The sequence below is a fragment of the Takifugu rubripes genome, chromosome 21 (genome assembly GCF_901000725.2).
Source record: "Takifugu rubripes chromosome 21, fTakRub1.2, whole genome shotgun sequence".
Taxonomy (NCBI): Eukaryota; Metazoa; Chordata; class Actinopteri; order Tetraodontiformes; family Tetraodontidae; genus Takifugu; species Takifugu rubripes.
The window spans coordinates 2,739,656-2,756,621 of record NC_042305.1 but is presented as its reverse complement, the minus strand read 5'-3'; positions in this window follow the sequence as shown (position 1 = coordinate 2,756,621).

Sequence of the window (16,966 nt, the reverse complement as noted above, 5' to 3'; positions counted from 1 at the left end):
ATAATGAAGCTTCAACATAAATAAACACTACAATCACTTTAATAATATCTTCGGGTTCAGTCAAACAACTTCATTTCTGGTGTTTATTTTCCCCGCGCACCAGCGAAGCGGGTCCCTTAAGAACCCGCCCGGCTACCGCCCTGCTGCCGAGTACGTGTCGGCCCCAAAATTTCATCCGTTTTAAATTTTAAAAAAAGGAAAAACAGCCTGAACTCGTGCGCCAGAAAAATATACAGACATGTTTTCCTTTGCATTCAAAAATACACATCCGATCAGTGGATGTTTGGAAAGACAGACATGGGGGGGAAGGAGCCTTGCTTATATTGACTCAACGGGCACAACGCCACACAATTAGTCCAAACTACAGAGGGAGGGAAGGTGGGGGGTGGGGGGGGGGGGGCCTAAGATAACCCAAAAAATAAAAAGCTGTCTGTGGAAAATTTGGAGCACTTCCCAAAATACACAAACTTTCCCGAGGAGCACATTTCTTGGGTATGCTGTAATCTCATATGGCTGGCCTTTCCTGAGCCTCTCCGTGAGACTCGTCTCTGCTCAGCTTTCCAAAGCTCCCCCCCACCCTCCAGACCTCACTAGTCTACTTCACAGTCTGGTCTAGTCTCAGACCCCCAGCCCCTTCCTCCAACAAAATCCCCTTCCAGAACCCACCGTGCACACATGGCAATCATTACAGGCAACTTTCTTAAAGAGGAACATTATACCACCAATTGCAGCCTTGCATGAAATTTTGATCACTTAAACCCAAGTTAAAGAGGCAGCAGCCACTTTCTATTCCTTTTCTCTTTCTCCATGAATGGTAATGTACTTACCCCACAACAGCCCCCCCCTCCCCCCTTCCTTCCCCGCTCTCCATTGTACCAGCCCAACAAAACCAAATGAGGCTTGTAGCCACTTCCATTAGGGGACACTTTAATAATGAAAAACAACAACAACAACCATAGTGTAATTCTGCTCGGCTTGTTTAAAGAGCATTTTCTGCTGCATTTGCTGCCATCGTTGTTAAATACAAACAAAATGGATCAAGTCCTGCAGCAATATCTCGGCACTAATCGTCCCTTAAGAGAGCCATCAGTGCCTGCAGAGCTGTGTCTAACTACAGCAACCGGTTGAGGTCTGGAGAGGCTAGAACAATGCTAAAGGAGGAACCAGAAAATTGGGGCTATTGGCTAAATCAAGAGGTGGAGAGAAGAAAGCCGGAGCCAGAAAGGCCTGCTGAGCTCCCTCGTAAACAATCATTACACCTCCCGCGGTGCCGCGCCCACTCTTCTCCACTCACCTCACACCACTGGCTAATTAGCCGCGGCTTTGCTTTAACTGCTGCCTCCGCCGTCATAAAATTAACACGTTTCGCGAAGCGGCGGAGCCTCGCTGGAGCTGCGGTTTGGGTTTATGTGCCTCTGCTGGCTAAACTGTTTGTCTCGTTCCGTTCATGCGCCGCTTCCTCCTCCCTTTAGCCCTAATTATGGAACTTGTTTTAGGTAAAACGCCACATTTTGGCCACAATAATCTTGTGATTTGTGACGTCACTAGCAGACTAGCGGAGTCTCTTTTAGCATTGTTGCAAGACGCCGGGATTCAAGGAGCCACTTTATTAAAGCAGCCCCTTGTTTAAAAGCCCATTCCTACGGATATGTACTTCCATGAGTGCTTCCATATTTGCACTCATATTGTGTGTGTGTGTGTGTGTGTGGGTGTGTGTGGTTTTTGGGGATAAAACCATAATGAGTTTCTCCGTCACCTGTGCATTACATCCAATGACCCCTTTCTCTCAACTCTACTCAATCTACATAAATAACCTGCCATTTTTTTTAAAAAAAGGGAAAAGAGAGGGAAGGAAAATAGAGGAGTTGAAGAGCGGGATTAGGCCTCCATGTGGAGCCGTTTATCCTGAGGAGCACAGGGAGGAGCGATAAAGCTCCAGAGGGCCCCACGCGGCCCCTCAGACGGTCCCTCCGCCAGGGGAACAGCTTACCGAGCCCTGGGCCCGGCAGATGAATAGGATTTGGGCAAAAGTAGATTTTGCTGAACTCTTCCACTTCAGTTCATCATCCGTTCCCTTTTCTGAAGGAGGGGGGGGGGGCACGGAAGAGACTCTCGGGTAGCCGGCGTCATCCATCACACCCGGATTCACACACAAACCAAGCGAGCGACTCCGAACCGGCAACATATTTACGTCCCGCAGCTCTTAAAGAGAGAACAGAGAAAGGGGGGGGGGGGGGAATATGGATGACTGATCACATCCGGGGAAGTAAAAAGCAGGAATGAGCCGGAGCGGCCCTCAGCCCGGGTTTATCCCGCTCCCACCTGCTCACAGTCGTTCGCAGCGCCGCCCAGTTTAAATCAGATATTCAGCGCTTAGTTGGCCGCTTCGATTTTCCCCATTAATTTTTTTTTTTTTCCCCTCCGCGCGCGGCTGCATATTAAGAGGCGCGATGTCGTTCGGAATGCTGGTTTCTATTTTTGAAATGTTCTGAAATGATGTTTGCATACATTTGCATAGCCAAGTGCAAATTGAGCCATGAATATGCAAATTCGGAGCTGATGTCTGTGGCAGCCTCCTCTCTGCCAGGTTTAGAGAAGAATTTGTTTACACACGCACACACACACACACACACACACACACACTCGCATATGCAGATTTTCCCTCACCCCTTCCATCTCACCACGGTCGTGGAGAACTACTTGTTTAAAACCCCTTCCGAAGACCCCATTCATTCTGCCGGCGCCTTATTAAGATGGTTTTCCGGCTGCTGTTTTCCCGTTGATGCGCCGGCCTGCACTTTTTTTTCCCCGCCGCCTCATTAAGGCGGGGAATGGGCCGCACGCTCGCCTGAAAGGTCCTGCAGCTGACATCAGGACCAGACACCAGCTAATGCTCCGCTCAACCAGCCCCCTCAAAATAAAGTCCGACTTAATTTGTTTACTGCGTCCGCCGGCGGCCTTTCGGCTCCTTCCCACTCTCGCGCCGTCCTTCTCGTTCCCTCAACCTCGGAGCCATTAGAAGCGCTCAACGTGCCGGTTTTGTCGTGAAATGTGGAGGCTGCCGTTCCAAAAGTGTATAAAGGGGGCTGGGGGGCAGTGGTGTGGATGTCAGACAGAGCTTCTCCCCTCATCAGCCCTTCTAATAACGCTGCTTTCAGCAAATTCAGCGTGCAGCTAAACACATCTAAGTGTATTTAAGCTTCCTGTATGATTTCTTCATCTCTTAGGTGGATTTTCAGCTCTCTGATTAGAGCTGCTCTGACATTTGTAATCCCCGATCCAGCCCTTTATGGCTTAAGTTGCAGTTCCCGTCGTTGATTGGTGCCGTGTCCGCGCACGCCGTTATTGGATAAAGGCAGAAAACACCCATTTAATTAGGGAATGGAGGGGAGAGAGAGGGGAGAAAAAAAACAAAAGCAAACCTTCCATTTAAGATTTCAATTAGCCTAATTAAAGGCAAATGGATGAACACCCAGAGACACAATTGCAGATGTGTTGCTGGAGAATGTTCGCCTTTCCGGTGCTTTTCTGTAAGGTCTTATCTTCTTTTCCTTCTTATGATTCGGTGCCTCCGTTTCAGATCTCAGCGGGGATCCCAAACAAAGCCGACAGAATCTGCACATGTACTCTAGAGAAATTATGCTAATGAAGGAAAAACAAAAAAAAAAAGAAAAGGGACCTTATCGTGGCGCTCCATTCCCCCGAGTCCCAGATTAAAAACTCATTCATTTGTTAAATATTTGACACATCTATGCTTGAGCTCGCTGCTCGGGGATTTGCAATACTTCACATCAACTTGTGTGGGAGAAATGCCCCCCCACTGATACTGGCTCAGACAACCTGGCACAACCAGACAACTCGCATGTGCGTATGAACACACTCGCGGTTTATTAATGGCTCTTCCCAAAAGTGGAGTCTGGAAGGAGACGCTAATCTGGTTACGGGAACAAAGCCCGTTTAGGCATCGTTGGGGAGACGAGCGGACGCTACGCAGACGACGTGGCGATGAGGAAAAGGCCGCCGCGCGTCAGGCTAGCAGGTTAGCGGCGGGACACCAAACTGTGCGGGCGTGAATGAGGGATGAGGGGAAACATGGGAGATGTGATGCAGCAGGGCGCAAAGCCATTACGCCTACCCCGAAAATAATTCACAGGGGACAAAGCAGCTTTATGGCTTCATTCCTGGATAAGAATAAAAGAAGGAGGGGGGGGTTAGGATGTTGTGGGGGAATTCAAGGGAGGGTGGGGGTGGAATAATTAGATGATCACAAACTGTACCAGAGGCTCCGTTTTCACTCTGCGGTCCAAATTACGACTGTCATATTTTTAAAGACACGCTGACATTCTTTTGTCCCCGGCAGCTGCCAAGAACAACCCGGGCCGGCTTGTGTTGGCGCCCGATCAAAAAGGAGGACCCCCCCCCATTCCAGTCGCGCAGCAACTGAAAACATTTACACAGCTGGGACCCTCGAACCCTGAGGCCGCTCTGCCCTCCTGAAAGGACCTGCAGCAGGGCTGCGGGAGAATGTCAGTGGGGGATGGGAGAGGGGGGCCAGGTGCTTCTGGGGAATGTAGGAGGTCTGAGGATGGGGCAGAGGATAATGGCGTTGAACCCAGGGTCAGTGCTGGAATTTCCCCTCACCTGCCCCCGATGGAGGGGGCTTGCTGGGCGACCTGCCTCGCCTCCACCCTGGCAGTGTTGGCGACGGTGAGGAAATTACACCAGAAACTAAATAATTCACCTGACTAAGCCGAGCGAAGGGGGCGGGGCCTATGCAGGAAATGCTTCTCTGTACAAATGATATATACACACGTTTTTTAAAAAAAGGACAGTTTAAGGGTAAAACACTGGCCCATTGCTGACTGGTTTCAATTACTGCATTTTTCTATGCATACAAATACAGTTAATCCATCGCAACTAGCAGAAAAACAGCACATTTAATGCTAACAACTCTTATTCTTGAATTAGCAAACGAGCTAAAGAGTGAAACGAGTTGAAATTATTTCTCAGCAGCGTCGCTTCTACCTTGAAAACATCCTTTTGCTCGTGTCTTTGACGCATTTTTTTATTTTTTATTTTCCACAGCTGAGCAATAATTAGAATGAACGACCGACGCCTTCAAACTTCCTGTTTTAGTATCACCGGCAGGAAAAAGCAGCCGTGTTTTTGCTTGACTCTTTTATTTGACCTGATCTGACAGATCACACTTGCTCCTCCGTGTCCTCCGGGCACGTCTCTAACAATAAGAATGTTTTTATTGAAATATTTCCTATGGCCAGGTATTTTTAGCTGTAAACAAGGACAACAAACATTTCTGTGACAAGAGAAGAAGCCAGAACGCCTCACAAGAGTTCTGTTTGGAGTAATTAACTATGAGAGCTCCCAGGGACTTTGTGTGTTTGTGGGTTTGCTTTCACAGATAAACTTTATTTTTGAGTAGTAGAATAAAAATCTACTGACTTCTAAGTCCGTTAGATGTTGCTCAGTGTCCGTGTGTAAATAATAAATGAATGAGAAATGCAGTTAACCAATGAAAGTTGAGATTTAAGCATTATTTTATGACTTTTAGATGCTGTTATTGATACGTCAGATGTGCACACTCATCACACTGAGTCTTTATTGTGATAATTAAGCTAATATGCCACATGAATCATGTGATGCAGCCCTAAAACGGCGATGCCAGAAGCCAGTTCAGGTTTTCGGTCCCATCGGGCAGGTGAATTGTTGGTAGGACAGAAATCCCAACTGGATTAGGGCCACAGAGGACTGGATTTGGACAGCCGTGCCCCAAGAAAACTCTAAAATAAGCAGAAAAACCTCATGCTTTTTCCATTTGACCGCTGTATGTTTATATAAATGACAGCTTGGCTCCTTTCTTAAAGCTGAAGAGCCAAAATCATTAGTGAGCGAGGTGGGTAGGAGAGCATCCTTAATACCTTTAGCGCAACATTTTATGCTCCGCCTGTTTTATTGCCCCCCTCCCCATTGTAGGTTAGGTGAGCAAAGCTTTTAATGAAGAGCTTTGAAAATGGCATCATGCTAACTGCGCTAACGATCTGACTGGTGTTAATCGTGCTTTACGAGTTATGTGTGGGTAATAAAGTGACAGTGCGTTTAGCTCCAAATCATGCGGAAGACGCATGCTGAGCTGTCTGACGCTGGCAGAAAGGACTGCTCAATTAGGGAACAGATTTAAGATGAGAGCGTTGATTCCCCAGCCCAATTAATTAGCGCTAGAGGAGAGCGGCGGCGGCGGTGGCGGCAGCCAGAGTGCAGAGGAGAGATTTCACCAGGAAGTGCTCACCAGGGACACGCTCTCCTGCTCTTACCGGATCACCCTTCCTCTATTGCATGCTCGAGTTCCCCCTTTCTCCTGCTCATTCTAACACTGCGCTCCTCTGACTCCTGCTCTCCCTCCATCATTAACAGCCCTCGTGTGTGTGTGTGTGTGTGTGTGTGTGTGTGTGTGTGTGTGTGATCGCTCAAACTCAGAGAAGTGTGTGTAAAATGATTCAAAGGTATTCAATTTAAAATGTCACCTGGTAAAGCTTTAAACCGACCAGCATGCCTGGGAAGCTCTGCTCTGTAGCGACGCTAACGAGTATTTATGTCATTTAGATCAACACTCTGGTCAAAAATGGACTTTTTAAAAAATATCGTTGGGACTGTTTTCTAGTCAGGGGTCAATGGGGACGTTGGGGTTGAGGTACGGCCACGATGGATCGCTCCAGTACCTAATGTGCCAACGCTGGCTAGCAAATAAATGGCTCGGCGAGCCAAACGAATCATTGATAATGATAAATAAATAACGAATACACACTGGTTAACATTTCCAACGAGGAAGCTCAACAATACCCTTTCAATTATAACCAATCAGGCTGGATGGAGAATACGAGTGCGGCACTATTACATCACAGTTTTCCTTCCTTTCATTTAGCCGAAGCCGTAATAAAACGCGACTCCTCGCTGGTGTCGCTGCTGCTACATTTGAGAATAAAGCCAAATTAAAACAACGACACCCTCCAAAGAACGAGACACGCAAAGCTTTGTGTGTCACTGGGAGAGGCGTTATCCAGCACACTGTCATGTAATTGAATGTTATTATGCTCGCATTGTAAATAAAAGGCTTGAAGGGCCTCATAAACGTGAGGATGGTTCCGGGATCCGACGGGCGGGATCCACTTCGCTGGATCCGTCCATGAAGGGTCCCAATTCCCGGTTCTCCTGAAGAAGCAGTGAATGCAGGTTTCATCAAATCAGCCTGCAGATTTGTTGTAATAATGGTTTTCAGATTAGTTTGTGATGATGCGGGACCCCCCCCCCCCCCCTCCCCGGAGCCCCTGGATCAACAACAGGCAGGAAACGGATGATCTGCCCCTAAAAAGAAATACCAATCTGCAGCATGCATATTTATTATGAGTCCCAGCCAATATCTGCCATGGTTTGTCAATAAGCAGGGGCTGTGGATATATTGTGTCTGGGCCGCCGACCCCTCCCGCTTGAATGTCAGATAAGTTGGACTATTACGGCCACGGCCCGGCGGCCATCCATCAGAACACGGGCGGCGCGTCAATATTAAAGGCTCGTCCCAAAACTCTGGAAATTACCTTGGTTAGAGGGGGGGAAAGTAAAAAGCAATCAATGTGAGGTGTGAGAGGGGAGACCTGTCCTCCCCGTGCTGGAGGAAGTTCTGATGCCTCTGGTGCTTAGGCTCCAGACTATCAATTACAAGATAAACAGGGGGGGGCGATTGTTGTCATGGGCACGGGGCTGCCATCCAATTAGATCCTGCGCCGACTAATGTGTTAATATCTTACATAATTGGTGTTGGGGGCTATTTTTTTCTGCCTCTCTCAAATGCCAGACTGATCCTTATAGAGATTAATATGACGCCATTAGTGCGGCGTTATCTGGGTAAAGTAATATCGATGAAATATATAGAAAAGGAGCGGATAACTCAAAAAGTCATTCCAGGAGCCTGACACGCCATCTCCTGCATGTTTCCCAACCATCTCCTCTTTTTTTAACGTCCCGCTTTTAACCCCGATCTGACGGGGAAGGAAATGAATCAGTCGACGAGCGTCATTTCCTGCTGCGCGTCAGTTTTGAGGTGTTTCGTCGTTGTTGTTGTTGTTGTTTCTCTCCCCCACGAACGTGGATCAAACGTGAACCAGCATCGGTTCTGGCGGCAGTTTTTGGAGGGAGACGAGAGGGAAAAGGGCAGAGGAATGAGCAAAGAGCAGGGAAAGAAGGGTCCGAAGATAAGATAAGCAAAGGGAAAAGTGATGGGAGGAAGAGCGGAGGGAGCGAGGGATGAGGCAGCTGCCTGGAAAGACAATTAGTATTCATGCGGCGTGGCGCTCCAGAGAGGATTAATGGACTCTGATGCCTAATATCCTGGAGAACAATTAATTTGCCCACAGTTTTGTCATGGTTGAAAGTCAAATGCTGGAACAGATCGATGCGCACAGCCGCCAGTGGAATCGCAGCAGCCCCTTCTGTCGGGAGCAGAATTTTAATTTCATCATCATCATTTTCCCCGGCTGCCACCCTCGACGAAGCTGTCCTGACATGGCTGAGAGGGCTGCCACATCCCAGTAGACACACACTCACACACACACACGCGCATTGAGAGATGCACAAAAGTCCAACTTGGTCCTAGTATGAAAGTGTGGAGAGAAACGTGGACGTTGGACTTTGGGAGGTATTTTTCTGGCTCTACCTGGACGGCTCAGGGCTGCACACACACACACACACACACACACCAAACACACACACACACACACACGCACTTTTATCCCGCTTCCCTCATCCACGACGACACATTGACAGCTGATCGTCTCACTCAGCCGAGCTATTTTTGCATGAACGAGTCTGAGAAGAAAAAAGACCGAAAACGTCTCCGACATGTTTCGCGTATGTCTGACAAAGACGGTAGCAAAGACTAGCAGCACCCATCAACGCTGCCTTTTTTAATCCTTTTTATTTGTCGAGTATTAATAACTAACCTCTCCGGCGTTCCCGGCCTTCCCACATCGGGTCAAAAACCGACCCATCCATGCAGATGGCGGCCTTAACTACAAAAAAGGCTACATGTGAGGTGATTACTGGAGTTATCTATTGATTATTGGAGTTATCTATTGATTATTGGAGTTATCTATTAATTATTGGAGTTATCTATTGATTATTGGAGTTATATATAGATTATTGGAGTTATCTATTGATTATTGGAGTTATCTATTGATTATTGGAGTTATCTATTGATTATTGGAGAGGAGAGGAGAGGAGAGGAGAGGAGAGGAGAGGAGAGGAGAGGAGAGGAGAGGAGAGGAGAGGAGAGGAGGGGAGGGGAGGGGAGGGGAGGGGAGGGGAGGGGAGAGAGGAGAGGAGAGGAGAGGAGAGGAGAGGAGAGGAGAGGAGAGGAGAGGAGAGGAGAGGAGAGGAGGGGAGGGGAGGGGAGAGGAGAGGAGGGGAGAGGAATCCATGGCCCAGTGGGGGGGGTGACAGAGGTCTTTTGGTCTCCACTATTTGATTATTTTGTCATCGGCTCCAAAATAAAAGGTCAAAACAAGTTGTGTTGGATTTGTGTGTTATAACACAGTCACAGCGTCACTTGCGTTTTTCCTCTCGGATTTAAGTCAACATCGTGCAGTATTCCCTTTTTTTTAAAATTTCTAACTGAGGCAAATATTGGAAATTTGAGCTGGGACATCCCAAATAATGTTCCACTCTGTGAGATCTCGGCAGTCTGGAGAACCACGGATTCAGATTCTCTGTGAAGGCAGCTTAAGAGTGAATCTTGGAGCTAATAACATCAATAACACAATAATGCGGCCGCATCACCGTTGGCAACGCCGTAGCAACCGCCACGCATCGCCGCGCCACCCTCGGAGGCAGTAAATATTCCATCAGGGATGCAGATGTGTCAATTAAAAAAGGCGCGGCCGCGGTCGGCGTCTGACTCGCCGCTTTATTGGTGTCTCCGCGTCGCTCAAGGATATTCTCATTAGCACATTAATGCGGCCCAAATGAGCGGGACGCAGCCAGGAGGCGCTCCTCGGATTTGGGGGAAACGATCGGCTAGTTTTTGTCCGAGAATCCTTCAAACAACAGCAGAAGCTGCAGGATAACATGGCAGGAGTGTTGGCAGGAAGTGGGCGGGGCCAATTCCACCGGGAGCCTGTCGCCGGGGCCCCGGCCTTCGACGCTACGGGGTCGGGGGTTTGGGGTTCAGGCTTTCTTCTCTACCCACTGTGACGAAGGGGAAAAAAATGGCCGTCATCAGTCTATGAATTAATAAAGACAGTGGCGTTCATTTATTTAATGAATTAAGAAGATTCCAGTAGGGGGTATTTCAATAATGGAGCACTGTTAGTAGTGTTTTAATAAGGATGGCACACACTGATTGGGTAATTACATCCCAGCTCCCCCCACGCTGCTCCACTCGGGGGCCACGAGGGAAGGAAGCAGAGTGACGGCGGAGAACTTGTCTGGCGTCTACGCCTATTTATCATAAAACACACGGCGCCGCGTGGCGCCCGCTCTGGCCTCCCGCTAAAGACCCAACTGGGTTTAGCCTCGCGGCGGGCGAAGCCACCCATTACTGGATGAATCGACGCGCCGCTCAATTAATCAACAGGCGAAGCTTTGTGGCCGGCCCCGCCTGCACGTGGACGCTGCGGACAGACCGTCATTTTCTGTGATGTCACATCCTGTCTGATGTTTGTGCCGTACGATAGCAGAAGAGAGACGAGGCCGGCTAACGAGTCTGGTATTATGATGTCTAATATCATCATTAATTCATCCACATGTTATGTTACATCACAAATATTCTAATCATGATTATTTTGGTTAATATATTAGAAAATAATGACATTAAAGAGGCAAACTGCTGCATTTCATCACCGCTGAGGAAAAGTAGCCGTGTGATGTAAATCTAAAATTGATCCTTCCATTGCGAGCATAAAGCCACAAGCACACGTTTTAAAATGTTATCTTTGAAAATAAAATAATGAGCAGGAACTACTGAAAGAACACAAACTGTGTATTTTACCCGTGAAGGTGTTTAACCTCGTTCCGAGGGCAACTCGTCAATGCTGTTAGCGCATGATTTGAACATGTAGGAGATTTTTTACGACATAAAAAATGGACTATAAAGAAAAGAAGACTGGGGGGGGGGGGTAGAGTAGTGAGGGGGGTAATCATTCCTCAGCAAAAATGTCAGACTTGGTTATGAATTTTTTAGAAAGCAATAAACCTCACAATCTTCGTCTGGCTCTTGTCTCACTACTCAACACATCGTACACATCCAATAGATTATAATGGGGGAGGGAGAGAGAGAGAGAGCAGGGGGGGCGGGGGGCTGGTAATAGGGAGCTTCACTGGTCAGGTCTGGGCCTGTAATGGGACTGGATCTCAATCAATAGAGATGCTCCTCGGGCCATTCGTGGGCGTAATGACTTTAGGTTTCTCAATAATTAAGATATTGTCACTGTGCTGACTGCAGGGTCAGCCAATCATTAACCCCATGTTAAATATGCCTTTGTTTTAATTGCTTTGCCTTAACTCCTCCAGAAACACAGGCAGGGGTGGAAATTAAAGGGACAGGAACCCTTTTCCTGTCTGAGGGAGTGAAAGAGAGACAGCAGCCCCGAGGCAGCCCGGTGAGCTGCCGCCGCTGCTCTTAGCGTAGCGTCTTAATGGCCTACTCTTGCTGTGTGTGTGTGTGTGTGTGTGTGTGTGTGTGTGTGTGTGTGTGTTATTTTTGTCTCCTGAACATTCTTGAGGCCACGTCATCGGTCATCTGGGGGTTGGAACGGCGGACCGTGGCTCTCCTCCACTGCGCTGTGTTTGACCATCCTGGGCTTTGATGTGTAACCATCAGAACGCACGATGGTGATGGTGGGGCAGTCACCATCCCCCCCCCCCCCCCCCCAGCCAACGTTCCTGCCCCAGCTGGGTGATGAGAACCAATGAATTTCTCCGCAACGTGCCCCCATTCTTCTCCTCCTCCACGCGGCGTCCTGCTCTCCACTCGCTCCCCTCTGCTGCTCCACCATTGGCGGTTGGTAAATGGACTAAAGCGCCACTCAATAGGCCGATGCACTCCGTCAAGGCAAGGGGGCTTGACCTTTCCTGGCGTGGGGGAAATGCAATTCATATCGGCCCCAGACCAGCTGCCCGCTAAACGAACATCTCATCCAATTTCCCGATGCTGGCAACACAAAAAAAGGAGGAGGGGGCGGGGGTGAGGGTGGATGGGTGATGCACGGAGTGAAGACGGGCTTGTGGGGAGGGAAGTCCTGATGGATTTTAGATTGGTTTCTCAATTTCTCCCCACTCGGCAAAGGTGGGTGGGGGGGGGGGGGATGAGACAAAGGCGGGCAAAACAAACAGCAAATACACAATCACAGAGAGGAAGAAAGGTCACATGACGCCACCCCTTCGTTTACAGATTATTTATTCGTTTGTCAGCGTCTTCATGATCCAGAATCCTGATTTTCCAGGATTTCCTTTGATACCTGGCTGCACCTCTGTTGTTTGACTGGGTCGTAATCATCAAGAGCAGACAGACTGCTAATGAGGGACCAACACCAGCGACGGTTACTGTGGCGACCGCATCCCCCCAGGACAAACACACAAACATGACGCTAAGGACGCACAATGCACAGACACAACCTCGCACGCACAGCACGAGTGCGTCTTCCTATCTGTGGACAGCAGAATGAAAGAGAGCACAAATGGGTCGCACGCAGAAAATTGGAAGGAAAGTAGCTGCATTCAGGCCGTGTTCTGTCTGGAAGGTGGCTGCAGATTCTAGGGCATCAAATAGCTTCTCTCCATAAATGTTCTTTATGCTGTTCAAATAAAAGTGGGACACATTGTTATTTCCTTAGACACGAGCTCGTCGGAGAAAAGGGAATTCAAATCTAGAGTTTTGAATTTGGTCATAATGGCTGATGTCAACTGGCGCCGAGCGGAGGAGTGTCGGTGCCTGTGCACGTGTGCTCGCGCACGGCTACAGAAGCTCTGCAAGTCAAGAGCTTCTCCTCGCAGCACAAACTGGTCAAAGCTGCGCTCTAGTTGGTGGATGCACACCTGGTTTGTGAGCCTAAATCAGTGAGTGGACCGACTGAGCAGAGCAGCACCAGCAGAGCAGCAGCAGCAGTAGTAGCAGCAGCAGAGCAGCAGCAGCAGCAGCAGCAGAGCAGCAGCAGCAGCAGCAGCAGTAGCAGCAGCAGAGCAGCAGCAGCAGCAGCAGCAGCAGCAGAGCAGCAGCAGAGCAGCAGCAGAGCAGCAGCAGCAGCAGAGCAGCAGCAGAGCAGCAGCAGCAGAGCAGCAGCAGAACAGCAACAGCAGCAGAGCAGCAGCAGCAGCAGCAGCAGCAGCAGAGCAGCAGCAGAGCAGCAGCAGTAGCAGCAGCAGAGCAGCAGCAGCAGCAGAGCAGCAGCAGAGCAGCAGCAGAGCAGCAGCAGCAGCAGCAGCAGAGCAGCAACAACAGCAGCAGCAACAGCAGCAACAGAGCAGCAGCAACAGCAGAGCAGCAACAACAGCAGCAGCAACAGCAGCAACAGAGCAGCAGCACAACAACACACGAGGGGGCAGAGCTGGATCCCTCGGGGCGGTGCTGCTTTTCCCTGTCGCCCGCTCGGTGTCTGACTGGCTGGGCTGGTCCTGGCCCAATTAAAGCTCTTTAGGTTCAGCTTTGGGTTCACCAGGGACTCAAGGTGTCACGTGACCTTCTGTTGATGTGAGAGCCCCCGTCTGGAACAAAGGTGGCTCCTGCGGTGTGACGTAAGCCTCCATCCTTCCAGAGGAATATTCCCTTTTCCATTCTTGGATCTCGTGTTTATTATTCTTCTGACTAAAGTATCAATGATGCCTGCTCTGGGGAGCCTGCCTCCGTGCCCCCCCCCCCAGTCTTGGTGGTGGTGATGGGAGGGATGTGGGATGTGGCTTGGGTACACTGATGGAGATCAGATTTCCTACACCCCACAAAAGCAAACACAGCCAGTCGGCAGTGTGTGCCGTGCATCCCCGGAGTCCAACTGCTGCCCTGAAACCAATTTACCAGCCCATGCGGGATGGAGTGAACCTCTGCCCCTTCTTTCTTTTCTTCCATCCATCACCCCTTCCCTTCTTTTCCTCTTCTTGAGCTTTTCTCTTCATAAGAAAGACATTTGGAGGGGGCGTTAAAGGGGGAAAATGCTTCTCTTCCTTCTGAATTCATGCTCTGGATCGGTCTGGAGAGGCACGGCGTGTTTGGATTGGCACGGCAGCTGGCAGACAACAGGGGGGGGGGGGGGGGGTCGGAGCTGGAAGAGGGTTATAAATAAACAGTTCAACGGGACTGTGGAGAGGTGTCGGCAAGCCTCGGGCCACGGAACTACGCTGGGCTTATTGGCGCCCCTCCAGGTCACATTACACGAGGAAACTGCTGTAACCTAGCACGCTGCTGTGTGTGTGTGTGTGTGTGTGTGTGTGTGTGTGTGTGTGTGTGCGTGTGTGTGTGAGACAGCGAAAGACATGAAGAGATGCTATAAAATGAAAACAAATGTAAAACGTTCCGTCCTAATCCATTTATTATTATTATTACTATTATTTTCTTTTGCCCGCTAACAGCTAAATGTTAAATGAATAAATTCTGTCGCACAAGAGTAGAACAACAGACACGTGTCGCGTCATTGGTTTGATTTTGAGGTTTTTAATGGATTTTCATATTGTGTTTTTTATTATTTTGGTTTGTAATTAGGAAAGATGCTTTTTTAATCTTGTGTCTGCTGAATGTCGAATATTTTTGGATTTCTAAGCAACACGGTTAAAGGTTTTTCTCCAATGGTTTTTCTGTTCCAAACCAAGGCGAACAAGGAATTTATCATTTTTTATTGTGCAGTATCACATGGAAGGAGCTGACTGCCCCAGCAGAAGGTTGTAGAGCTGGATGGGACAAATATGGGGACATTTCCAACAGGCTAACGTGAGCCAAGCCATTTTCTGCATTAGCAACCTTGCTCGTTAGCTAGCCGATACTTTATTATGATGATCATGAACCAAAATAACTTCTGAGAGTTTTGTTTTTTCAGTCTGTTGCAAATCGCCGTGTGAATCTGCTGCTGGAGGTATAAAATTTGCAGCCCATGAAAAGGTTATTACGCTTTAGTTGGAGGTATTTCGTTCCATCGTATATCATGTTTTCAGACCTTCCTGCTCCCCGGTTTTCCACTCAATCAGGCCTGCTTTCCTCCAGTTCCTCTTTGTTAGTCAGGCTCATGGTTGATGGGGCAGATCCCACAGATTTGCTGGAGGAAAAGAGAGCTTGTTGGTTTCATGGTTACTTATTGCAAGCAGATTTTTATGGTTGTCTGTTGGCAACAAGAGCCGGTGTTCTTTGGCTGCCCACATGTGCTCTCTATAGGGTGCCTCCTCTGTCATTGCAGCAGAGAGGAAATTCAACAGCACTAATTACACACACACACACACACACACATAATTATGGTCCATGACCACAACAAACAATTAACGCAGGATTCACCATAACGTGTGCTTTTATTTACAAAGTGAGGAGTAAAAAAGGGAAAAGTCGGAGGTGTCTCCACCTTCCAGCAGATGGCAGAGCGAGAGACGGGATGGGAGAGGGGGGGGGGGGTGGCAGACAGCCGCCCTTTGTATCCTGGGAATTATCGGCCGCAGGTGTCTCCGATTCCCAAGTCTCACCTCGCCAAGACTGTCATACAGCACACACACACACACACACACACACACACACATATAGCACAGTAGCCTTTGGGGGCTGTCACACACACAAACACACACACACACACACACACACACACCCATATAGACACATTAATACTTGAGGGTGAATCTTCTAGAAGAGGCTCAAGAACAATAATGCTTAATAAAACAAAGGATGCTATTAGTCGGCATGGACATTGGATCTAGTTGCATTTTAAATGAAGATGAAAGGAGGACATAAAAAAGTTCTGAAGGGAAAATTACTCGGGCAAATTTAGACCACAAAATAGTATGAAGTCAGAGCAAGATGATATCTTTTAGTCATCTGCGGCTTTGCTTCACCACTGTCTATAAAAAGTAGAATGAAAATGTGGCAGGGTGGCCAGACATTATATCAGACTCAAAATCAGTGGAGCTTTTTTTTAAAACTATTTTTATTTTTAATAAAATGAATTAAAAACCTTTTGTGCAAAATGAGTGTTTGCATAAATAGCCAACCCCTTATAGATGCTTGATACCTGATGCTTGATACCAGCACCAGCACCAGCACCAGCACCAGCACCGTTCATCCCTGCGGAGATGGTGGTCCTGACCTTTGGCCTCTCCTACACACTTTTGGGTGAGGGTGAGGGCTTCTTCTTGGCAACCTTCTTGTTCAACCTGGTGAACAGCTGTAAAAGCACAGGCTCTCCCATCTGAGCTTCTAACTCCTTCACAGTGGTCGGAGGAGTCTTGAAGGTCTCCTCACCACTCTCAGCTCAACTTTATTTTATGTATGAAAGCCAAAAAAGGGGGAGTGTTTTAACAGAAACTGTACATCTGAAGAATGCTGCTCTCTTTCTCCAGATCTCAGATTTGTTCTCCTTTTTGGTGCATTGAGGGAGAAAGAAGGAGATGTGATGGGAGAGGAAAAGCAGCGTGATACTATTACTATTTCCTGTTTCTACAGCATGGGGTCTTCAGAGAGAGGAGCTGCTAGGAGCCGCGAGGAGCCGAAAGGAGCCACGAGGAGCCACTAGGAGCCACGAGGAGCCACTAGGAGACGCTAGGAGCCGAGAGGAGCCGAAAAAGGAGCCGAAAGGAGCCGAAAGGAGCCACGAGGAGCCACTAGGAGCCACGAGGAGCCACTAGGAGACGCTAGGAGCCGAGAGGAGCCGAAAAAGGAGCCGAAAGGAGCCGAAAGGAGCCACGAGGAGCCACTAGGAGCTGCGAGGAGCCACGAGGAGCCGAA